Below are 26,693 nucleotides of genomic sequence, written 5' to 3'. Positions count from 1 at the left end.
GAGTATAGGATAGATCTGAGCAAAAAAACATGAAGCAATACAAATTGTAAACTGACTAATTTTGTGTCTCAGACTGCTAAAGACAACAAGATTGGAGTTGTTTGGGTGGATATAAGAGTGAAAGTGAAGTTGGAAGGTTGGAGAAAGGTAGTAAGGGGTGTGAGGGGTTAGTGAAAACCCTTCCCAAGGCATTGTTTCCCTTGGTGGATCAGATTGAACATTATTAATATGCCTGTCCTAAATTGAGCCTATGACTGTCCTAAAAGATTAGTGGACTAAGATCTTATGAATAAGATACAAAGAGTGGGTTTGATGAGTGGGAAACGATTGGGAAAAGTGTGTGGAGACCTTTAGTGACCCTTGGAGGTGCTAGAAAGTCCTAGTGGGAGGAGAGGACCCTATTTGTCATGACTATCCTAAAGACAGTAAACCTGCAATAAATGTTGTTGAATCCCTTAGGGTGGAGGGGGGGGTGTAGAAAGGTGGTTTGGTCAAGAAAGAAGAGTCTTCAAGGGGGTTGTTTATGTTTTTGAGAGAAGTCTTACACGTTGTGAGTTGGTATTTGATGAAGAGAAGGAGTCTTATTTAAGGGGCAGTCCTAGTTGAGTAAAAATGTGAAGTTTGAGGGTGTTTGTGAGTTGTGGAACAAGAATGTGGGTTCAAGAAGGTTAGATATGTGTGAAAGGATGTGTGAGTGTGGTTGATATTTCTCTCAAACAAGCAACCAATTAGGGAGATCTCTATTTAGTGATCTCTATAAGAATTAGGATTTCTATTTAGTGAATGATAAAGAGAATAAATTTGTACCACTTCCTAATCAAAACTTGCAAATTTTTACCGATCCTTTGCCTTCCCATTCCACAAATGTTGTTGAGCCTTATTTTGACTATATATATAATGATTTCCAATGCAACTAACTTTAACATCTAGTGAACATGATGGAACCAGTTCCTAAATGAGATAGACTGAAACCTAAGATTGAACCTAATATCACCTTTACCCAAAGTGCTAACTCAAAGCATACACCTAATGGACCAATATACATTACTGCTATAACTAATGACAAACCCACATGTAGGGTGCTTGTTGATCCACTACGTACGGTTAATATGAATACTGTAGACACCCAAAATTGTCATGTTTAAATTAAATAAATATTTTGTTTATTTAATTATCTAAGCCTAATTCTTCTATTAATTAAATAAATCTTTATTTATTTAATTAATTCATTTATCCTCTTCTAGCCTTATTTCTCATTTAAATAAATACATTTATTTATTTAAATTATCCTTTTCCTAAATTAAATAAATATTTTTATTTATTTAATTAATCCCACTTCTTCTATTAATTAAATAAATCTTTATTTATTTAATTAATTCATTATCCTTTTCTACACATGACACATGTCATTCATCTCTTAATTCATACACTACCTACCCCTCTCATTATTTTATTATTTCTTTTACCTACCCTCTAATCCTAGCCGACTTCCTTTTACACCTCTCAATCTTAACCCTCCATTTCATATTGTGTCTTCTATTTAAGAAGATGCGTTCTTCATTGTCAAACCCTAATCATGAATCCTAATGACTCATGCTAATGATCTTTCATGCAACTTGCTACACTACGATCCTACTTGCAACCACATTCCGTTATTTGTTGAGCTCTTGTGCATACAAAAATCTGAGAGCAAATATATCAAGCAAGATCAATGGAGATAGGAAGAATGGAGATCAAAACCCTATTGGACATGTGATGATTTTGCATTTTTGAAGTTGGAGATCGGACATTTTTCGACGGCATTTTAGGTATTTCCGCGTCTGCGAGCGTTCGGGTCGCGTCTCTGAGTTTCAGAAGTGTCTGCGGGATCGGGAATCGTGCCTGTGTTTTTGCCAAATTTTATTTTGCAGGTTTCTGAAAGGGGTGTCTGCGTTTCCGAAACACGTCTGTGTTACATCTTATCGCGTCTGTGTCCTGGAAGGGCGTCTGCGTGTTCTGAGCGCGTCTGTGCATCACAGAACCGCGTCTGTGTCATACAGACGCGTCTGTGTCTGGTATAGCAGCGTCTGTGTTTTACTGTTTTGAAATTTTCAAATTTTTTTTTCTTTGATTCAATTTTTCGGATTTCATAATTAGGGTTTCAGATCTGGTTTATTTTTGGACTAACCCTTGCAGATCTAGCTAACCAAGTTTGTGCAGCTTGTTTTGGAAGCAAAAACGTTTTTGTTGAAGGCCCCTTTTTCACAAAGTCTTTTTGGGTTTTTCTAAAATTTACCTAACTTGTGTGCTTGCAGGAAGGGGTGATCATTTGAAACAACCCAAATTACTAACAAATTTTGTTGCAGGGCCTTGGCTAGGGTTTTATAATTTTGTTGTGTGCTTTGTTTTCATAGATTAGCAAACACTTCCATTGGTGCACTAAAATTGAATCATTGTCTTTTGTGTCTTGAGCAATAGGCTCTTTTTGTTTAATCTTTAGAGGGCCTGTCTTCCCGTGTGGTCACTAGGACTACTAGTGAGAAGAGAACGACCCAAGTGGTAGCAAAAGAAAAGCCATCTTCTTCCAAGCCACTATAATCAAATGTATTCATGGTGAAAACTATGAATAACGTGTGCTGATTAGTTCATACCGACACTATGTCTCCCCATAAACCCGTTTGATCAAATTTATTTGATCATTTGTAGGGCGTAACCCCTACCGGCTGGGCGCCTTCTGTATTTACAGAGCTGAAAGTGCCGCATGTATGGCCACACGAGCGGATGCCCTTACTAGCACCTTTTTGTTTTAGAAGCCCAAATCCTTCTAGTTGTTGAGGCAGGAGGTCGGACCTCTAGTAGCGGCCCACACACATACGGTTCTTAGTAGAGATACAAAGTTCGCCATGGGGAGTTTTCATGGGGACTGATGCTTGGTTGACCCGAGAAGTGAGTGCCGAGGGTGGAGCCAGTGAGGTCAAGCATCTAAGTATCCGCTTTGAATAGCGTATCCTCGGGGGTAAAACCCTATGTGGGATCAACAACTATTGTCTTGGCCAGCCATAAGAATTGTGCTTGACTTATGTTAAACATTCAAACATTCAAGACCAAATAGCAAAACATTGTGTCTTTTGTGTCTTCAAGTGTATGCAAAACAATTTTACATCAAACAACACACTTTTCTTGGAGTCATTTTGGAGTCTAAACACTTGCAAACATTGAGTCCTCATCAACATTGTGTCCTCTTGTCACGAAAAACAGTCAAACAGTCAGATTTGGTCACAAAACAATTTCACAGATTGGAAAAATTGCACGAAGTTTACAAAAACGCGTCTGTGTCTGTTTTAACCACGTTTGAGTAATATAAGCGCGTTTGTGAAGGGCATAATAGCGTCTGTGTGTCTAGCAGCGTCTGTGTCGAACAGAAACACGTCTGTGTCTGGGAATCCCGTCTGTGAAGTATACAGTCGCGTCTGTGTACAGAATTGCAAAAACTTTACAGTCCAGCAAACATAAACAAGAAAATCGCAGAAGCGCGTCTGGGTTAAACATAGTAGCGTCTGTGTCCGGAAACCGCGTCTGTGAAGTATACAGGCGCGTCTATGTTCAAAATTGCAAGAAAATTTCAGAGTCCAACAAACAAGAGAAATCAGTTTCGGAATACTTGAGCTTCCTAGGTTGTTTCTTCAAGTTTCATCTAACATTCAACCTGTCCTTAGGTCTCATACAGTCTATCATTGCTTCACATCTCATTTTACATTCATACTTGTCTAAACTTGGGTCAAAAAGGTCACTTGCTTGTCCTCACTATACTTTTCCAACACACTACATACAACTACACTTTGCTAAGTGGTCCCTCATCAAGGTTTCTTACCTTTGGGTCTCATTTGGTTTTACTTAGAGTCAAGGTCAGCTTACTTCATCAAGAGAAACTATCCTCTCTTTGGAAGTCACACCTACTCTACTACATACATACTTAGTCTTACACTTTGGACATTGCAAGTAAACTTCAGATTCATTTACACTCCATACAACTCTTGGTCTTCCATACTCTTTCCATTTTTCATCTAGTCTTACACATCTTGGTCAAACACCTAGTTCATGGTTGAAACCCGCCTTCAAAAATCTAGGAGAATTGCTAAAGAAGCTCAAGAATCCGCAAACATGAGTTCTTATGAGTATGAGAATGATTTATTCTTCAATCCTGAGCACACTACATTACCTGACATGGAGGTTTATAGAAACAATCCAAACGTGGAAAACACAGACACTACAAACAACAATGCTACACACAATGACAATGTGGACAACTTTTCAATACAATCAGCAGATGTAGAAGAATCCATAATGAATCCTCATTTCAATAGATTGGTTGAAGAGATTATGAAGAGGGATAGACAATACTTCTTACACATGATGGCACAAAGTGGAGCTAAAATACCTCATGACTTTGACATGTCTCAACTTATGGAAAACCGACCCTCGCAACAAACTCACTCCAACATGGATCAAAGGAGACCTAAAAGTGGAGGAAATAGAGGACCGCATATGGTACCTGAATCACCATCAGCTTTGCTTCAAAAACCAAAGGTCTCACATACACATGGTTAAACATATGATACTTACCTTCGAAGACCATTATGGAAGCCTTATGCAGATAGATATGCTCAAGCTATGGATCAATCAAAACAAATGGACACTCAAAGGCATGCTCGAAATTTGGACACAAGGAAACCTCATGTCAAATTTGGGGGCAACACAATAGAACATGACGTGCCTATAGAATATGGTATATATGCACAAAATAAATATGGGGTTCCTCAACATGAAGCTATGCCAAGTGCTCCCTATATGCCGCATCAATATAGACCTCCATATGGACATGTCTACGATCAATATCATCCATACATGCAACAAGCTCATCCTCAAATGGGTGTTTCAAACACGGGGTATGTTACAAGAAATAGATCTCCTCCCAAGAATAATTTGGAGCAACAAATCAGAGATTTACAAAAGAAAATGGAGGACATGAGTACACCAAAACCAACATACACTATGAGAGACATATGTCCTTATCCATTTGATAAGAGCATTCCAATGCCTCCATTTCCGGCACACTTTGTGACGCCAAAATTTGACAAGTAGAGAGGAAAAGGAGACCCCAAGGCACACATACGACAATTTTTCACAGCTTGCATAGAGGTAGCGGCAGAAGAAACATATTTGATGAGGTTATTCCCACAAAGCTTAGGCGATCAAGCTATGGAATGGTTCTCTCAATTACCTCCCGGTATTAAGTCTTGGGGCGACTTAGCAGAGGCATTCATTCAGCATTTCTCCTACAACATAGAAACAGATATCTCAGTCACTACTTTGTGCAATACTAAGCAAAAGGAGGGAGAATCTTTTGCGTCATTTTTACAAAGATGGAGAAATCTAGCCAGCAGATGCTCTTGTGAAATTCCCCAAAAACAAATGGTAGAAATGTTCACTCAAAACGTTAACAAGGATATTGGCTATGATCTAAGGAAAGCTTGTTTGTCCACATTCAAGGATGTTATTGAAAAGGGCCTAGCAACAGAAAAGGTCTTAATTGAACAAGGAGTCATTAAGCTATTCAAGGAAAACAAAGATGACTTTAAAGGAAAAGACAAGCCAAGATTTTGGAATAAAAACAAGAACACAGTCAACGATGGCGTTGTTGATGCCAATACAGTGAGACCCAAGTTCATCTTTTCTGGATCGAGTTCTACAAACAATCAAGTGAATACTCAAACAACTTCTAGACCACGAAGGAAGTACACTCCATTGGGAGAACCACTTGAATCAGTCTTCAAAAAGCTAGTGGCAAACAAAGTGATCACAGTTCCAGATTTTCCTCCATATGAACCAAAGGTCAAACCAAATTGGTGGAATGATGATGAGTATTGTGAGTTTCATAAGAGCAAGGGTCATAAGAGAGGAAATTGCCATCGACTGAAGAATATCGTACAAGATCTCATTGATAGAGGTGACATTGAGATTGAGGGACATTCGTCTAATCAAGAACATGAGATGTTTAAGGAACCATTCCCAAAGCATGACAAAGGAAAAGCCCAAGTCACAGATGATCAGGCCAACTATACTAGAGCACCTTACAACTATGACTCAACTATCAATCGCATCTCAATGGATAATCATATCTCTACTATTACCATCAAGAACAAAAATCCTGAGAATCCTCCTCAGAGACCCAAGATTGTTCTAAGAGGTGTTGGATCTTCTTCTGAGCCTGCCTCTGAATGTCATGTTACAACTCGTCGAGGTAAAATTACTTTGCAAGGTGCCTCCACTAAAAACACCTCTTCTTCATCTACTAAACCTGAGTATGACCTTGTAGAACAGTTAGGGAGGACACCCGCGCTCATCTCCATCCTTGAGCTCTTACGCATATCCCCCGCTCATAAAGCTATTCTTGACAAAATCTTGAGAGACACCGCCGTTCCTACTGATCTGAACGTGGACCAGTTTCAAGCCATGGTGGGATACCTATCCATTCCACATTCCCTTACATTTACAGAAGCTGATGACGCCTCCATAAGTCAGCCACATAATGCACCATTACATATTGAAGCCTTCATACACAAGCATCGAATAAAGCGAGTCCTGATAGATGGAGGAGCTGGTCTAAACATTTGTACATTGAGCACCAGTAAACAATTGGGATATTCCGATAAAGCTGTGAATTCAAAGAATCAAATTACCATCAAGGCATATGATGATGAAGAATGCTCATCCAAGGGCACGGTCACCTTACCTCTAAGAATTGGGCCAGTTACAAAGGATGTGGTTTGTCAGGTCCTGGATTTAGATCTCACTTATAATATATTGCTAGGACGTCCTTGGATTCATGAGATGAGGGCAGTCCCATCGACATATCACAATTGCATTAAGTTTCCTCATAATGGAGTCGAGGTAACAGTTAACGGTGATCCTAATCCGTTCATATATTGCAATAACCTGAGATCACATATGGAGACCATCATTCCCAGTAATCGTGAAGCTGTTCCTTCTTCGGCATACATTGATCCTGAGTCATTAAAACCTTCGACATCAAAACAAGGTGAACTTAAAGGCATATTTTAGGACAAAGGCATGGGAGAATACACTTTAAATTAGACCATGTATTTACGACAAGTCATGAGCTCTCCAAAAGAATTTGGAAGGCCACATCCTAACAAGCAAACATTCATCATAACGCTCAAATGGGATCCTACTACCTTTCAAAGATGGGGCGAACTAGAAGAGGAAGATTTATACAAGATGCTCTATAAAGACATTGAAGATGACACACATGATCAAATCAATATACCTTGTGAGAAATATGGCAAAGGCTTCAAGATTCTACAAAAATTCGGGTATGATGGAAAAAGCCCTCTTGGGTTACGCAAAGAAGGCGTTATGGAGCCCTTACAACCTGAATTGACTGTAAGAAGGGAACGCTCAAAGGGACTTGGTTTTCTGACTTCCAAGATACACACTAAAAGGACAGAAGAGGCATCGCAAAGCAAAGTTGCCAAAGTTCAACAAGAAGATTACTATTCCACAGATTCCAACGAATGGGAATGGGGTTCAGACAAATCCTCCAGTGACTATGAGCTCACCGAGACATTCAGAGAGCCAGATGAACCCACAGAAGAAGAGGAATTTTACAAAAAATTCAGAGTTGGTCAAGAAACAACTCATAAGGATTTCCCACAGTCTTCGTTTCAAGGTCTTAGGTCGAAATCACATAGGATGAGGACACCTGTCCCGGAAGGCGCTACTAGTAACGACAATTTGGATTCGCTTGCGATCGAGACTTATGAGGAGAGTGCCATCGATGACCTCGACGATTGCCTCGATATACCTGAATATAACCATATCTTCACTCTTAGCCCTGCAAACTCCGAAAACATTAAAGGCCTTTCCCTTGTTCACCACCAACTCATTGACTGGGATTATGAAGGACCAGCACAATTTGACACATTTCAGAATGACGAAGCTATTATTGACTATCTTGGCATACGAGATGATCTTCCCCCTGGAGACCACAAAGCAGGATACATCATAGAACTCAACAACATGGCATATTTCGGTGAGGGTGTCGGACCTTCCAGTCGCAAAAATGTGAAAATAAGAACAAAACAAGGGTCTTATGGCGAAAACCACACTGTGGCGCTATCTGACTCCAAAAAAATAAAAAGAAAGGACGTATCTGAGGGTGAAAACCTCTCTGAGGCACCCGAAGATGGAAGGCTCGACATTCTCCCAGCATCATATGAGGAAAAATCATCCATGTTGGTAGAGGAGACTATCAAGACAAACATTGGTACAGAAGAGATTCCACACAACATATTCTTGGCTCAATCCTTGACAGAGTCCGAAAGGGGAAAATTCATAAGCTTCTTCAAGGAACGACAAATCAACTTTGCATGGTCATACGCTGATATGCCTGGACTGGATCCGGATTTGGTAATGCATCATTTGACAGTCAAACCGGGGGCAAAGCCAGTGAAAGAGAAATTAAGGAAAATGCATCCACAAGTGGCATTACTAGTCAAAGCAGAGCTTGAGAAATTACTCGATGTCGGATTCATATCCCCAATTGATTACCCCGAATGGATCTCCAATTTAGTACCTGTCAGACCAGATCGCAGCATCAGAATATGTACAGATTTCAGAGACATCAACAAAGCTTGTCCAAAAGATGACTTCCCATTACCAAACATTGACTTGATTGTTGATCTCACAGCAGGTCATGAAATGCTATCATTAGTGGATGGATTCTCTGGCTATAATCAGATAAGAATTGCACCCGAGGATCAACACAAAACATCATTTACTTGTCCGTGGGGAACTTTCTGTTGGAATGTCATGCCCTTTGGGCTGAAAAATGCAGGTGCTACATATCAAAGGGCAATGACCACTATCTTTCATGATCTCATGCACATAACGGTGGAAGATTATGTTGATGATCTCTTGGGTAAATCAATAGACAGAGATACACATTTGGACATACTTTCAGTCGTCTTTGATCGGTTGGAAAAGTACAAGGTAAGATTAAACCCCAAGAAATGTGTCTTTGTAGTAACCTCCGGGAAACTCCTAGGATTCATCGTGTCCAAAAGAGGAATTGAAGCAGATCCAGCAAAAGTCAAAGCTATCTTGGAAATGCAACCACCAAGAAATATCAGTCAACTTTGATCCTTACAAGGCAGATTCCAGTCCATCCGAAGATTCATAGCACAACTGGCGGATAAGTGCAATCCTTTTCAACACTTGCTACATAAAAACATCAAATTCAAATGGGATGATAGCTGTCAACAGGTTTTCCAGACGCTCAAAGACTATCTCCTAAATCCACCAGTTCTGATGCCACCAGTTCCAGATCAACCACTGTTATTATACATTTCAGCTACTCCAACAGCACTGGGGGCACTCTTAGCGCAACAAATTGCTGACGGCAAGGAAAAGCAGTATACTATATCAGTCGCACATTGGTGGGATATGAGCTAAACTACACACCAATCGAGCATGCATGTCTCGCTGTGGTCTTTGCTTCACAGAAATTACGCCATTATATGCTCACTCACAAGACTAAGTTGATTGCAAGAATTGATCCATTAAAATACCTTCTCAATAAAGCAACACTTACTGGGCGGCTGGCCAAGTGGGTAATGATCCTGAGTGAATTCGACATTGAGTATGTGGACAGAAAAGCAATAAAAGGACAAGCCATCGTAGATCAATTAGCAGATGCTCCCATGATAGATGATGTTCCTTTAAATTCAGAATTTCCAGATGAATCCATTTTAACAGTGTCACGTGCAAAGCCATGGCAACTGTACTACGATGGCTCATACACACAGCATGGGGCAGGAGCTGGTATTCTCTTTATAACTCCTCAAGGCGATTCTATACCAAAATCATACCGCTTATCATTTCCTTGCACCAACAATATAGCGGAATATGAGGCATTAACAACAGGATTACGAATTGCAGTTCAGTGGAAGATCCAAGAACTTCGTGTTTTTGGGGATTCTCAACTTGTCATCCGCCAAGCAACTGATGATTACCAAACAAAAGATGAAAAATTACTGCCTTACAAGCAACTGGTAGATGATTTGAAACAACACTTCACAAAGATAGATTTTGAGCAGATACCAAGAGAGCAGAATCGTGCTGCAGATGCCATGGCTACAATTGCTTCACTAATTGATCTACCTCAAAATGAAGCCTGCTATGAGTTCCTGGTAGACAACCTGTTGGTTCCTTCATATGAGATAATGCTTACTGAGATGATATGCGTTGTTGGTCCTGAATCCCAGTTATATGGCTCCATCTTCACATACCTTCGCGACAAAACCCTACCTCCTGATCTATCAAACAACCAATGCCGCACTTTCATTCGCCAATCCTCTCGATATGTCATTTTAGCTGATATCCTATACCGACGAGGTCTAGATGACACTCTTCTTAGATGTCTAGAAAGCGACGAAGCTCAGATTGCGTTATGTGAACTGCATGAAGAGATATGTGGTCCGCATACTAGTGGTCCTACCTTGGCCAAGAAACTCATCAGGACTGGATATTACTGGCCCAATATGGAAAAAGACTCATATCAGTTTGTCAAGAAATGTAAGCAATGTCAAATTCATGGAGATCTCATACATGCACCAGCACAAGAACTACAACCACTTGCGTCTCCTTGGCCCTTTTGTCAGTGGGGACTCGATCTCATAGGCAAGATTCACCCTCCTTCTTCCAATGGTCATAAATTCATTATCACTGCCACAGAGTATTTCACAAAATGGATTGAAGCCGTGCCTCTCACACAAGTCACTGGAAAACAAATTGCTACTTTCATCCTTAACTATATCATTTGCCGATATGGTATTCCTAAGTCCATTATTACTGATAACGGGCGTCCCTTCAAAAATCAGGATGTTCGTGAACTCTGTGACCGCTTTCATATTTCCCATCGTTTCTCCACACCATATTACCCCCAAGGTAATGGCCAAGCTGAGGCATCTAATAAAACAATTCTTAAAATCCTCAAAAAGACAGTCGACGACGTTGGCCGTAACTGGCATATCCAACTCAATCCAGCACTTTGGGCCTATCGCACAAGTGTCCGCACACCTACAGGAGCTACACCCTACTCACTTGTCTACAGTGCTGAAGCCATCTTGCCTATTGAGGTCGAGTTACCTTCTTTACGGGTCTCTTTGCGAAACATCATCACTGATGAAGACTACAGGGTCTCTCGCTTACAAGAACTAGAACTGCTGGATGAACGGAGACAAACTGCTTTTAATCATCTTAAGGCTTACCAACAGCGAATGAGTCGCAGCTACAATCACAAAGTCAAGCCTCACACATTTGAGGTAGGTGACTTAGTCCTCAGAGAAAACCCCAAGAATCAGCAAGACAGAGATAAGAAGGGCAAGTTCGAACCAAACTGGCTTGGTCCTTACATCATCACAGCAGTATATGGCTCTGGGGCATATCAACTCTCTACTACAGAAGGTGAACCTTTGGAGGATCCTATCAACAGCATGCACCTTCGCAGGTTCTACACATAGCTCGTCGGAATATCCTAATTCAAAAAAAAAATAATTATAAAACAAAAAAAATCGTTACTTGGTGAAAACCTGGCAAACAGGCGCCTTGTGACACAAAAAAAATTGAAAAATCAAAAAAGTAAAGAGAAATAATTTCGTCCAACGGTGAAAACCACTTCGGTGGCGCCCTTGGCAAGTACAATGGTGAAAACTGGGTCACCAGCACCATGTGTAGAGACATTGCTCCTCCCTCCTTCAGGATTCACTTTCATCACTTCACATTGCACACACTCACAACCTATTCACTCACAATAAACTTACCCATTCCCATCATGGCTTGTTATTGATCTACCCAAGATTGGTTAGCCATTCATAATAAACATTCCTAAACCTCTCTTTCCATCCATAATAAATCAGATCCTATCTGTGGCTAAGGCAATTCCTACGTCTAGTGATGGGTGTGGAACTGAGGACATCACATGTTTCAAGGAGTACAGTTTCTTCTAGCTTCCTTCAGTCTATTCGTGCACAATCCGCAATAAAGCAACATCTGCATCACAGATCCGCAATGAAGTTTCATCTTCTCCGCAATAAAGTATCAGTTTCATGGATTCAGTCAGTTTCAGATGAGACACAGCAGCAACAATGGGTTTCAACAAAATCAAATCTTTCAACAGACTCAGACAACATTATGGTTCGGTGCTATCTATCCTTTTTTTGTGAAAGTAAACATTGTGACCACAATCAAATAAGACTTATACAAGTGACAAGAGACACTAAACTTGAGGACTACAGTGGATGTTGGTGTCGAGTCTTGGTTTTCTTTTGATTTTATCTTTCTGGTGACATGTCTTTTAGCTTTTCCAGTATGTCTTTGACTAGAGATTCTATCTCCAGGATGTCTTTGACTAGAAAGGCGAGGATGGAGTATCGTCACCTATTTGTATTTGCTGTTTGTGGATTGTCTCTTAGTAATGCTATGACTTGTCCAAGGATATGAGGATACTGGGAGTCTAGTGTGAACTGGGGCATTCCTTGTTTGTGACTGTCTTATCTCCATGCAAACAGGTACAATGACTTTCTGGGTCGAACATATGCCTCGATTGTCATAACCTACTTGCCATAATAAAGCTCAATGATGATAACGCACAAGAAGCTCTTTCACTTTCATATCTTCTATCTTCCATCCCCCTTTCTTGATTGATTTCCATCGTCCTTCTCGAGTCCGTGTAGCCTGCTATCACATGACTGAGTATAATGACACACCAAAAACATTTGCATTTCATGTAGCTGCACCTACATTACCACATATAAGCATTTCATACATACATATAGATATCACAATTGCATCACATCCTGCACACAACACCTGTTAGCACAATTTACATTTGTATTATCATATTCATCTGCATTACTTACATTCACATTTGCATCATGCATACGCATATAAAACATAAACGAACAAAAAAAATAAAAAAAATATTGCATTGCATCATATACATATTTGCATCCATATCATAAGCATCACATAAGAAAATCTCATCACATAGGTACACATGCATATAGCTGCCGCAAAGATGCATCATCTCATATATATATATAAAGTGTCATGATACAATGATGTCAAAATCATATGGCTACAATCACCCGCAGGTGTCTACATCATTATACAAAATGGTACAAAACTGATATAGAGGAACTCACTGATCAATCCTGCCAACACTATTGGTAGTGCTAATCCTATCCATGTCATGGTATCCCATGCCACGTGTCCCACCCTCATCTCCAGTCTTGGATCCTAGAACACTCGTCTAAGGGCATCCCTGTCTTCGTCTCGATTGTACGGAATCAGCTCCCCATCAATCGGTATCCGCATAATTCTATATACATCCTCCAGGGTGACTGTCATCTCACCCATCGGCAGATGAAACGTGCACGTCTCAGAGTGCCATCTCTCAGCCAGCGCAGACAGCAAACCCATGTTTGCTCGAAACTCAGGCACATACAACACATGTCTCAAGCCCATCTCCTCGATGACAGCTCGGTCCCCAAGCGACAACTCAGGTCACAACCTCTGCGTCAACGAGAATCTCTCCCGTGACTCTAGCATCGACAAATACTCCTGCAGTCAAACAACTCAATCATGTCAGTTATAGTGGCATTCACTTTTTATCACAAAATGCTACTCGCTATCTAAATGCATATGGCTATCTACCCTAGTGACACTCACTGTTCATCACAAAGTGTTGCTATTTATCCTAGTGGTACTCACTGTTCATCATGAAGTACTACGTGTGTGACACTCCCTGTTCATCACAAAGTGTTACTCACATTTGCACTCCCTGTTCATCACAAAGTGCTGCTCATATTTTAGTACTCCCTGTTCATCACAAAGTACTCTATCTTGGTACTCACTGTTCATCACAAAGTGCCTTAATCTATCCTAGTCTTCCTAGAGGACCTGCTTGAGTGTATCCCCTCAGCAGCTTATCCAATCGACAGCATATGTTCATCACAGAACTGCCGATTTGACCTGGAAGACAAAAATTCACATTTTTAGACACAAACGCATTTTCCTGACATAAACATGCATTTATTACACTACCTATCATGCATTAATGACAACAATAAATGCATCAAAGTACGAGGAGGTTTGGTGGTACTTACCGGCTCTCCTGCCTCTGCTGGCCTTTGAAATCGGCGAACGCGGTCGAATCTGTGTACGAAAGCCATCGCTGCTGACTGCTGCTGCTCTTTTTTCGCTCTGCACTGTGATCTTGTGAGGGTGTAGATGACAATGAGGATGTATTTTGCCCATGGTCTATCTTATAGCCTACCCTAGCCCTCGCCTTCATTTCCCGAGTCAGTCTTCTTCATCCCGTGACTTTGTCACTTTATCCGACCATTCCATTCTAGCCTTTCTTTCTTATCGAGAGATTGTCTGCAATCTTTTCAGACATTTTCATCCAATCTCTCGAGGGGGCATATCATTCCCATCCTGGGGCAACTCTGTATCAGTTCATCTTATCTTCTTTGAAACAACGCGACAAGCCACATTGTCTCAAAGAGGGGCAAAATGTAGACACCCAAAATTGTCATGTTTAAATTAAATAAATATTTTGTTTATTTAATTATCTAAGCCTAATTCTTTTATTAATTAAATAAATCTTTATTTATTTAATTAATTCATTTATCCTCTTCTAGCCTTATTTCTCATTTAAATAAATACATTTATTTATTTAAATTATCCTTTTCCTAAATTAAATAAATATTTTTATTTATTTAATTAATCCCACTTCTTCTATTAATTAAATAAATCTTTATTTATTTAATTAATTCATTATCCTTTTCTACACATGACACATGTCATTCATCTCTTAATTCATACACTACCTACCCCTCTCATTATTTTATTATTTCTTTTACCTACCCTCTAATCCTAGCCGACCTCCTTTTACACCTCTCAATCTTAACCCTCCATTTCATATTGTGTCTTCTATTTAAGAAGATGCTTTCTTCATTGTCAAACCCTAATCACTCATGCTAATGATCTTTCATGCAACTTGCTACACTACGATCCTACTTGCAACCACATTCCGTTCTTTGTTGAGCTCTTGTGCATACAAAAATCTGAGAGCAAATATATCAAGCAAGATCAATGGAGATAGGAAGAATGGAGATCAAAACCCTATTGGACATGTGATGGTATAATCTTTGTGATTTTGTTTTATTTTGCATTGTCTTAGGTAATCTTCATATGTTATGGTGGATCTTTGTTGATTGTTAGGCTAGGGTTTAGTGGTTGGATTCATTTAGCCTTTCAATATTGTTATTATTGTTATCCATTTTCACCATAAACAAATACAAAAGAATATCTTTTCACATATGCATTATATCGAGACAATTATGATAAATTTGAAGTCTTGATTAAGGTGCATGATGGTTTGACTTGTCCCACCATTGGTTCCATCATCCTCAAGTTAAAGTTGAATTTAAAAGCTTAGATGTTCCTTTTACCATTATTTTGGCCTCTATCTCTATCTCCCCCTTTATTTACAAGGTTTAGAGTTAGGTTTGGAGATTGATGGTTCACTACAATTTCTCTATATCCATATTATTTGCATTACATATCAGTACAAAAACTTTGGAAAATTTTACTTGGCTAATAGATTGTTAAGTTACTCTAATTTGGTTAAGAAAAAAATAATCCATCTGCAAAGCTTCAAGAAAATTAAAGATTGGGAAAAAAACTGGAAAAATATATAGATTTATACCTTCCCACATAGGTTGTATTGATTCGTCTTAAAGCAAATAATGAACATCAATGGATTCAACCCCTGGTAACAAAATGAAATAGCAATGGTGAATTATTTCCATGTAAACCATAGTCAAAGTCAACCATCAATGAGTCTTTGAAGGGTAAGCATAATTGAACTGTTCCTCGCCTAATTTGTAACCAACATTTATCAACAATTACGTACGTGTTAGCTTATTTGGTAGAAAGTGAAAAATTTAACCAAACAAAATACAAGTATATAGACTTAATTTAATCAACAATTTAGGTAATTTAGTCAAATTACCTGGCTTGAAATATAGCCCCATCGCTCACAGATACCTTGTTCTCGCAATTATGTTGAAGACAAAATAATGAAGTTCTCAACTGATATGATGATGTCAAGTATTGCTCTTTGTCTGAAAGATCGAGACTTGAAGCATCAGATGCCCCAAAGACAGGAAGAAAGAAAATATGGATAGACTAACAAGTCTATACCATGAAGCATTGGATGCCCCAAAGATACGAACACATCCAATGCTTCATAGTATAGAGTCGTTAGTGTGCTCATCTTTTCTCTCATATTTTCCTTTAAGGTTTGATGTTCATGGGAATCTGTAACTTTGCGTTTAAGAAGCTGATCCAAGCAACTTGTGGTGCTATTGTTCATGTTGGCTCTTTTGGAACCTACATTTAAGATTCAATACTCATTATTCAATAAGATTAATAGTGCAACATAATGAAATATTGAAAATTGCGTTAACTTATTGAGCCCAGCAAAAGGTCTGGGTTGGAAAAGTTATTTTGTGGTTTGTGTTGTGTTTGGTTGTAGGTGTGGATCCACCTAGCTATAGAGAAGATGTTGGAACAAGTTAGGAGAGAACCTGGTTGTGGTTGCTAAGAGACTAGGGTGAGAGGAGAAAGCGACTCCTAGGTGAGGCAAGGAAGTTGTGAGTTTGTGGTAGTAGGAGAGGTAGATGCCTAGATGAACACCCGAGTTGCAGCCATTACATACTCCATTGATGGGAGTAGTTGAGAGGATGCCTCAAAATTGTCAAAGTGCAGGTTGTATGGGTCAGTGAGCACCTTAAAAGAGATTTTTGATAGTTGCTCTCTTGATTCCCATGGTTTGAGGAAGATTTGTTACATATTATGAGTTATTACAAGAGAAGGAATGAGATCCTAGTTGGACAGTCCTAGTTCAACAGCCAAGATGGTGTTGATGATTGTCTTAGAGTTGAGGAACAAGGCTAAGAGTTAAAGAAGGTTGTTTATGAGTGGATGAATGTATGTGAGTGGTTGGACAAGGGCTTGAGAAGGATTGAGTGAGTTTGGGCTATTGAAACCTAGTGAGTAGGTTGAGGAGTCAAAGAAGAAGTTTCACCTATTGAGTTGGTGATAAAAGAAACTAGCTAGCGATAGCAACAAATCTCAAAAGAACTTCAACCAACACAAAGGTCAAAAATAATCTCTACACAGTTATGAAGCAAGTTCAAATATAGTGAACAAGGAGATCATATTAGTATGAAATAATATATTTACAATCCAAGATGCATTAGATCAGACATAGGATAGTAAGAAAAGGCCTTAAAGCCTCCATGGTCTCAGTCAAACCCAAAATGATCATTCCAAGAGTTGATGCATTAATAGAGACAATGATGAGAGCATGAATCCTTTTCTCTTTTAGCAAGGAGCTCAGAAGATCCATTCATTTAGCAAGGATAATCTTAGAAAGGAGAGACTTGTTACTATTACTACTACAACTCCTTTAATCCATCAAAGGACAAGATCCTCTAAGGCCAAAGAAGAACTAAGGAAGCACCTGAAGACATTCTAATGGCCCATAAGAGATTAAAAAAAGGTTCCGAACAAATGATTATTGAATCTTCTAAAGAAGACAAGAAGACCAACTACTCCAAAGGATACCAGAAAAGGATACCACTAAGCAAAAAATCCTAGACCATTGATATAACGAATAATGAGGAATGAAGTCTTGAAAAGACTAATGTTTCAAAAGTTAATGTTAAGGAAGAGATAACCAAAAAAAAGGGAACCTAGGGTAGAAGAAGATCTCACACAAGATGATGTACAAGAAGAATAGATAAGAGTGTTGATACTTGATGGAAGGATGAATGGTATATGAAGATTATACTCAACATTAGGATGAAGGATACATAATTGGTGAATACTGGGCAATACATTTGCTATTTGATGTTAATTGATGCAATTTGTATCAAATTTTCAAACTGATTACATGTTGAATTAAGCTTGATAATCAACAAGCTGATATGTAAACAAAAAACTAAAATAAAAATCAGAAATCTTAATCAAGGACCTTACCTATGATGGTCTCCACTAAGTAACTTTTTGTGTTGTTGTTTATGTTGGCTCTGTTGGACCCTACAATTAAGATTCAATACATATTATTCAGTAAGATTAATAGTGGAGCATAATGAAATATTGAAAAGTGTGTTACCTTATTGAGCTTCTCTTTGTTTCAAGAATAGTTTAATATTCTCTACTTAGCATGGCCAACCATGTGAAGGTGGAAGCTCATTTGGCCCCTCCCCCCCCTTAACATCACTCTAAATTCCCCGTTAACATATAACATTCATTCATTCATTCATCTATTAATAAAATATAACATTCATTCATTATCAAATAACATCCATTAACATTCATTAACACGTAACATTCATCAACATTCATTAACACATAATTACATTCATTAACACATAATTACATTCATTAACACATAAAATTCATTCATTAACAAATAATACGATTACAATCATTTTTTTTTGAAGCTAAGTAAAGACAAAGTGGAGCATCGTTTTCTTCATTCATTTTCTCCTTTCAATTGTTGTGCCCTTTGCTCGTGATCTTAATGTATGCCTAGTCTTGTACCCACGACGAGGACGCCTAGGCAAAGGGGGGTCCGTTGCAATAACAAAGAAATGGGTTAAATTTATATTATTGTTACAAGTATTTCATTAATTAAAAGAACATTACAGGGGTGCTCTTTACTTGATGGGGCCACATCATCTTCCTGATCATTTTGTCTAACCTCATCCTCAACATGCTGAACACCCTATAAATCCTCTGGAGTTGAAACACAAAAGGTTACATTAATCAATACACCAATTGCAATTAAATTCGTTTAAAGGAATAACAGTGGTCCTCTTTACCTGATGGGGGCACATCATGTTCCTGATGTTGTCTACCCTGATCATGCTCCACTTGTTCACCATGCTCTACATGCTCTAAAATAAATAAAAAAGGTTACATTAATTACTACACCAATTTCAATTAAAGATGTTTAATTTTATTAATAATTACATAAAATTTTTTGTATAGCACATGAATACCTCCAGTACCGGGATGCAGACCACGACCTTCATCATGTTTAGGTTGTGTTCTACCCTTTGCAGGCTGCATTCCAATGTCACATGCATTGTTATGTTTGCTTGCTTATTTAAAACAAATATAGCCACTTTATGTTGGAAATTAACATCGAATAGATTATTTCTCAAGTATTCAATTTTAAATAATCTTCATTTAGCTTATTTAGCTATGTGACGGATGCATCAAAATCTTGTGTTTGTCCACTCAATTCTCTTAGGCATTCGGCCATGACTCCATAGCCTTGCTATAAGGAAATTTTCATGTCATCTTCTGTGGGCACTCTATTGAATTTAGAGCCCTACATTTTTGCTTAATATCATGAATTTTGCTTCTATTTTTTGATTAAAAAAATTATTTGCAATTTATTATTTCAATGCGATATTTCATTTATTGATACTTACAATTCATGCGACAACTTTCATATAACCACCAGAGCCAAGTTTGTGTTGCCCGTGCTTTTCTAGTCTTGCCTTAGTTGTCTTCGACGTGTCGGGCAACCTATGAAAAGTTTGAAATATGTTAGATTATATAAATATAAAGAGTAATTAGTACATAATTACATTGTTAATAGTATCACATACCTTCCTTCATCCAGTGATGTATGTCCTTTTCTCTTTTTGAGCTTTCTCCTTTCCATCTTAAACTAGGTCCTTCCACTCCCTGTCTGGAATCGTGGGGGGACGCTCGTACTTTCTATTCTTCTCTAAATATGTCCTATATTAGTCCCTCACATACTTTAGATATGTGCCAACTTTCTGAAGGACCTTGGTTTTGTTGAATGTGTCATTTCCGAACAACACAACCAAATGGTTTATGAGTTCATATTTTAATTGTTTATTTTGGGCATTCCACTGTGTACGTATGGTGGGCCTAAAGATCTCCAATGTAATATCATTTAGATGTTTATAAAAAACATCATTGTCTACAAAAAAATCATGGGATCATTAGTCCAAAACGAGTGATCAATAAGTAAATTTTAATTGGACTATATAATAATAATTTTAAAGTACTTGGAACCTTCTCTATCTTTACGGGAACAAGATCATTGATCACCATAAATGTGACCAACAACGTTCCCGTACTAGTACTACGGGAAGATCGAAGAAATGCTGCTACTAGTGGCCTCTCCATCCCTAGGTACATGTCCTATTGCAGGTTGGTGTAGTACTCGATGCTTGCATGTTGCGTGTTGCCGACATTGTAGTTGGTAATATAGGTGCGGATGAGGTGGTGTATCCATAGGAACATGGACAAAACTTGAAGATTAATACATTAAATATATGAGCAATAACACATTAACGGAAGGACATGAACATGTAAAAATATGAGTTGGTGTATGCACAAAACATGGTCATCACTTGAACTACTTGGAGTACCTTGATCATGGCCACCAACTTCATGAGTTCACAAAAATTCCTATAAAAAAAACATGTACATATTTTTGTTCATGACATAAAAGAGTATAAAATATAAACCATGAATGAACTTATGTTATAATTAAAGATTTCATGACTGCTTACTTGCAAATTTTGTGCTCTCTCTGTCAATTGTTTCACCCTCTCTTGTATCTCATCAGTTTGAGGAACTATGAATAACAATTTAAGAATTTCTTTATTAATTTTTTTTTGCATCTTTCTTATCATTTCAGTAGGGTTTGTGGAATATGTGATGTCATCATCGCATAATAGTGAGTCCACCTTTGTATCGATGTTCTCAGCTACTACAGGTGCCTTTCCCCGAACATCCGTCTGTGACAAGAATATTAGTAACATTATCAAAATTAATCCAAGACCCTAAAGAAAAGAACATAATAATATAACATTTTTCTTGTATCTAATTTATACAATTACAATGAGGTTTACTTGCTCGGTAGAAGTGCCTGAAGCTACATCCCAATCTGTGCTATGTGTCGGATCAATGTTGCGTTGTGACAAAAATTAAATATAAAAATGGTATATTGTAGTCATTAATTGGAGGTTGGTTTAAATGGTATATATAAGTACGTACCACCCCCATGATAGTAACTTTGTTTGTATCTATGTGATTCAAATTGTAATCGATTAACAACTCTTCCCCTGTACTTATTGATTTTATTGCACATACGAATACACAGTTTCCCTCGTGCACCTCGAATATGCAATTGGGTTGCCTATTAGTTGACCCAGGTCGTGTCCAGTTTATAAAACCTGCAATATTCCCTGTTGCTTTTGGCCTCCTGTCAAAGTACATAGCAACTCTTTTATTTTGATCATTATCTTTTAGCTGTATATAATTTACTGACAGTGCATACCTACGCATATTTTGTGTATAGCGAACGAGATGCATCCAATTTTTGTAATTGTAACAGTCCGACATACTCCATCAATTCGGCAACTTTGTTGTAACAAATCTTTATGTCATCCATGGAAAATAGGCCCCAAACATGTAATGATGATGGTGCTCTGCGATATATCCTCCCGTTAACACAAAAATTAGTGTTTATTGGAGGAAGTTCCTTGGGTACCCATTGTTTTTGTAGATGTTTGTACCTCAAGGGCACCTTGATGTCGCCTATGCTCTCATCATCATAAGAATATGACCCCCCTTGAGCAAGAAAAAATTCCACATGTTTATGGATTTTTCTTCTAATCTTTTGACCTTTACTTGATCTCCCTCTTTTAGACCTACTACATGTCTCGTTTTTCTCTTCTCTTCCTGAATTTCCCTCGCTCGAGGAAGACACATCAGACAAATACTTATTTGGTGGTACCTAAAATCCATCAAATGAGAGAGATAGTTGGGAGAGGGTCGATTGTTATTGTGATAGAAAATTAATTTTAGGATTCCATGGAAAGAAACAACAAGAAGTTGCAATAGATGGTTCACCATATCTTGTTGATTTTTTGCAAATGCTGCAAATAGATTTGAGGGCGGGTTGTCAAAGGTCCATTGCATGGATTGATAAGAATGGCTCATGATATTTCCCCAAATTCATCATTGAGGGTAATGCTGATGAAGAAGTCGACCCTAAAGTTGATGTTGAGATTTAAATTCGAATAAGGCCAACTAGGGCCCCAAGTGTTGATAATTGTATTAGAGTTGTTGTTAATGTGGAGCTTTCAAAAACTGAGCAAGTTTGTTTTCCTGGTAATTTTGAAGTTTCAAAAACTCAGAAAAATAGTCTTCCTTGTCACTTAAAGCATATAGGAGGGCCGAGAAACTGGAATGAGCTATACCATGTGGATGTCAAGGTGGTTTAGGTGAGAAAAAAAATCAAAGTTTTGACAAAATATAGTTGCTAAAACCTAACTTATTACTAAACCACTCCAAGATGGGTGTAAAGAGAAAGCAAGCAAATAATAAATGGTTTCTATAGGGTGTATAGAATTATACCTGCTGATCCTGAGAAGAATCGTTGCCTTGCCTTTATGTAGATTGCGTAGGATCCTCGTCAAAGGGGTTCAGGTTCCTGCATATGGAATTCATTTATCTTATGTTAGCTTACATCTTATATGAAGGTCAATCATAATCAGATTTACATGTCACATGATACATATGCTAACAATTACATAGTAGACAATATGAATAGATTTATTTCTTGTTACAATATGCAGTCATCATAGTTTATACAAATACTGGAATGAATGGTAAAGAGTATTCTTCAGGACTGTAAAAAATCAATTATTTTATCACACTAAACAATACACAATTAGGGGTAGGTAAAACTAACTTATTTACTAATTAGAATCAGGTACATACAACTAAATACATGTTAGTCTTAAGCATTTTATCAAATGGTTCACTACCTTGCATAGACAAGGCATCAAACTATTTGAAAAAATGTCTCAAATAAATATGTTCTCATGGTGATGTAATGCCATGAAAATCTATAATAATTTGACTATCATGACACTCCATCACTATCATTGCATTCCATCACCATGAGACTGCATTTCTTTAAGGCATTTTTTCTGACAGTTCATTGCCTTGTCTATGTTACCACATTTTTCATACATTTATTATATTGGTCAAATAGTGAAAAACATATATTCAACATAGCTTGTAAATGTTCATTCGGATCACAAATTCTCTAATTACATATATAAATGTTTAATATCCCATAGGTGAATTTTGATTTTTATATATAATTACATTTATAAATGTATAATATCCCATACCTTGAATATATTTATATATAATTTCATATAAAAATGTTTAATATCCCATAGGTCAATTTTAATTTTTACATATAATTATGATATCCCATGTAATTATAATTACCCATTTAATATCCCATTTAATTATGTAATTGAAATATCCCATTTACATATAATTATAATATCCTATAGGTCAATTTCAATTTCAAATTACTCTGCAAAGCAAAAGACTTCGAAAAACTTCATTCCCACAAGTCAAAGCAGAAGACCATTTGTGCGCGCAAGAGGAGGAAATCAGTTTACAGGTGAGCAATCACTTAGCTTCATCTTATGTGCATTTTATAATATATATGGGACATTATATGGGATATTATATGGTATATTTCAATTTCATAGACATATGTAAATGAGATATTATATGGGATATTATAATTATAAGTAAATGGGATATTATATGGATATTATAATTATATGTAAATGCGATATTTCAAAACACAAGATCTTTTTCTTTATATAGTAATTATAAGTAAATAGGATATTATAATTATATGTAAATGGGATATTTCAATTTCAATTTTTCCATATAATTATAATATCTCATATAATAGTTCTTGATATAAATAGCACCCTTTTGAAAGAGTTCAACTCTTCATTATTTCTGCCCTTTGAAAGGGACATACACTTTCATAATCAGGTCTACACTTCTTATTTAAATCAGATGCGCACTTCTCATTTCCATTCAAGACTAGACACCAAGGAACTAGACAAATGCACTCAGGAACAAAAGAAAAACATGAAAGTGAAAGTGTTGTTCTTTGCCAGGGCCTGTGATCTTGCCGGTGTATTTGATAAGGTTTTGTATATAGAAGAAGGTTCAACTACTTTGGACTGTGTTAATAATATTATATTGCAAGTACCAGGTTTAAAAGCAATATATGACTACATGGTGGTGGCTTTAAATGAAATGTACACTTCTAATTCTACAATTGTGAAAGATGGAAATGAACTCGCACTTATCCCTCCAATCAGTGGAGGTTGAAATTGGCTTTATCTCTACACACGTTTAATGTGGCCAAGCATTCCATTTTTTATGTAAGATAAATAATTTACATTCCTAGTGTTATTGTAAGCCACCAACTTAAGTAGACTGTGGTTGGAATCCCCAATATGACATAACATTTCTAATTTTAATGTGATTCTTGGTTTTCTATTGTTGACTTCTAGTGTTAATGTTTAGGGTTGATGTTCACAATGAGCTAAATAATATTGTTTCTCATTAGAAGCTGCTGCAATATTTATAAATTGTCTTCAAATATAAATAAAATATAAATTATCTTCATATAAAAATAAAATAAACTAGATTGTTTGTTCATCTTCACTATTGATACTGCTTCAAAATTTTACAATCTGATTGTTTCACTTGGACTCCACAATAAAGATTGAACATAGTCTTCTTTTTAATGAAGTCTTGAATTATTATTAACATAGTCTTCTTTTTAATGAAGTCTTGAATTATTATTAGGTTCATAACTTAGGGACATAAACTTTCATAATCAGGTCTGCACTTTTTATTCCCATATGTGTTTCCAAGCAAGGGTCTTGAGTTTCATATAGACTATCCTAAATGTGGATGTGTGTTGAGCCAATTGAATGTGGTTTGGCAACCGGGTGTTGTGAGAACTTGAGGGGTGTGTGAAGGTATTGGGTCTTGTGTTCATTCATGGAAGTGAGGTACATTGTGTTTATCAAGGCTTGGGGTGGTTGTAGATGTGTGAGTTTGTGAATCCTATTAAGGAAAGGTGTTGATGAATTAAGAGAGTGAGAGCACCTAGTTAATGGAACACACCTACTAGATAGGTGAGTTGGGATAAGTTGTTCCTAATTGGTGAGTTTGTGAGTTGTGTATATGAGAAGAATCCTTGGATTTGACACAGGTCTATAATAATGTTTTAGCAAAAGGGAAACAAATAAATTTGATTATGTTTGAAATGCACATAAGATGAAGCTAAGTGATTGCTCACGTATAAACTGATTAGATAAGTGATTGATCCTGAGGCGGCTCAACACAACACTCCAGCGGCTTCAAGCCTTTCCTATGTATGTATATATACACATACACACATACACATGCATACACATACAATATATGTGTGTGTATGTATTTATATATGTATACATATGTGTGTGTGTATGTATATATGTGTGTGTATGTATGTATACATGTATACATATGTGTGTGTGTGTGTGTATATATATATATATATATATATATATATATTTGTACATGTGTGTGTGTGTGTGTGTGTGTGTGTGTGTGTGTGTGTTGAGAGAGAGAGAGAGAGAGAGAGAGAGAGAGAGAGGTTAGATACTACATGTATTCATCCCAAGTGAGGTTAGATAGAACTTTTTAGATTAAACAAATGATAAAGTTGATGCACACTTTTTTATCTAATACATTGGAAGTGAAATAAAATTATACATTTCACACTAGCTACATATTATGGTTAGCACTTATAATAGTTTGTCAGTCATATTACCTATATTATTCCAAAAAACATACATATAGTTTGTCAGTCATATTACAATAATAGTAGAATAACAAAACCAACTACAAACCAACTACAAATACTCATCCAACCAAAGACCCGACTCTAAAATCTACCTTATCCCTAACTAGACCCGACTCAGAATTTAATTGTCCCATATCAACCCCAGAAGAAAACATCAACACATTACTCATTCCTCAAGAAGTGTAACAACTGAGAAACCAATTCTCCCAAGTTGAAGAGACTATCAAAAGATGCCTTTGACAACCACCAATCCTCAACACTCTTAAGCTGTTTGAATTCGTTCAGGTCACCATTCAATACCTTGTCTCTGAAAACCGCCCATGCCCTCTTGACAAATTTCCTCTTTCTCCTCTTCGCAACTCTCCGCACCCTTTCCTCTCTTTCCTCATCACTGTCATTCAGATCCTGCATGTTGAAATCCTCCTCAGCCTTGAACTGATCCTCTTCCTCTTTAGACTCCGCTTCTGAATCTAAAGAATAATAGTTTGATGGATTTAAATATACCTTCAGGATACTCTCTTTTACACCATTTTGCAGTTCGCATAGGGCATCCGCCACCGCATCCCCCATATTATTCATTCACAAAATCCCCCAAAATCTCCACACATCTCTCCTTTGATTCCAATACATCTACTAGCGACACTAACACTGCTTCGTAGATGAACCATCGCACCAATGTCTCTCCATATTTAGGGAAATATCAACCATTTCCAGAATCACCTCATAAATTTCCTCCTATGCATTAAAC

The sequence above is a fragment of the Cryptomeria japonica genome, chromosome 8, assembly GCF_030272615.1.
Source record: "Cryptomeria japonica chromosome 8, Sugi_1.0, whole genome shotgun sequence".
In the NCBI taxonomy this organism is placed as follows: Eukaryota; Viridiplantae; Streptophyta; class Pinopsida; order Cupressales; family Cupressaceae; genus Cryptomeria; species Cryptomeria japonica.
The sequence above is the reverse complement of the archived record's forward strand: the minus strand, read 5'-3'. Positions refer to the sequence as shown.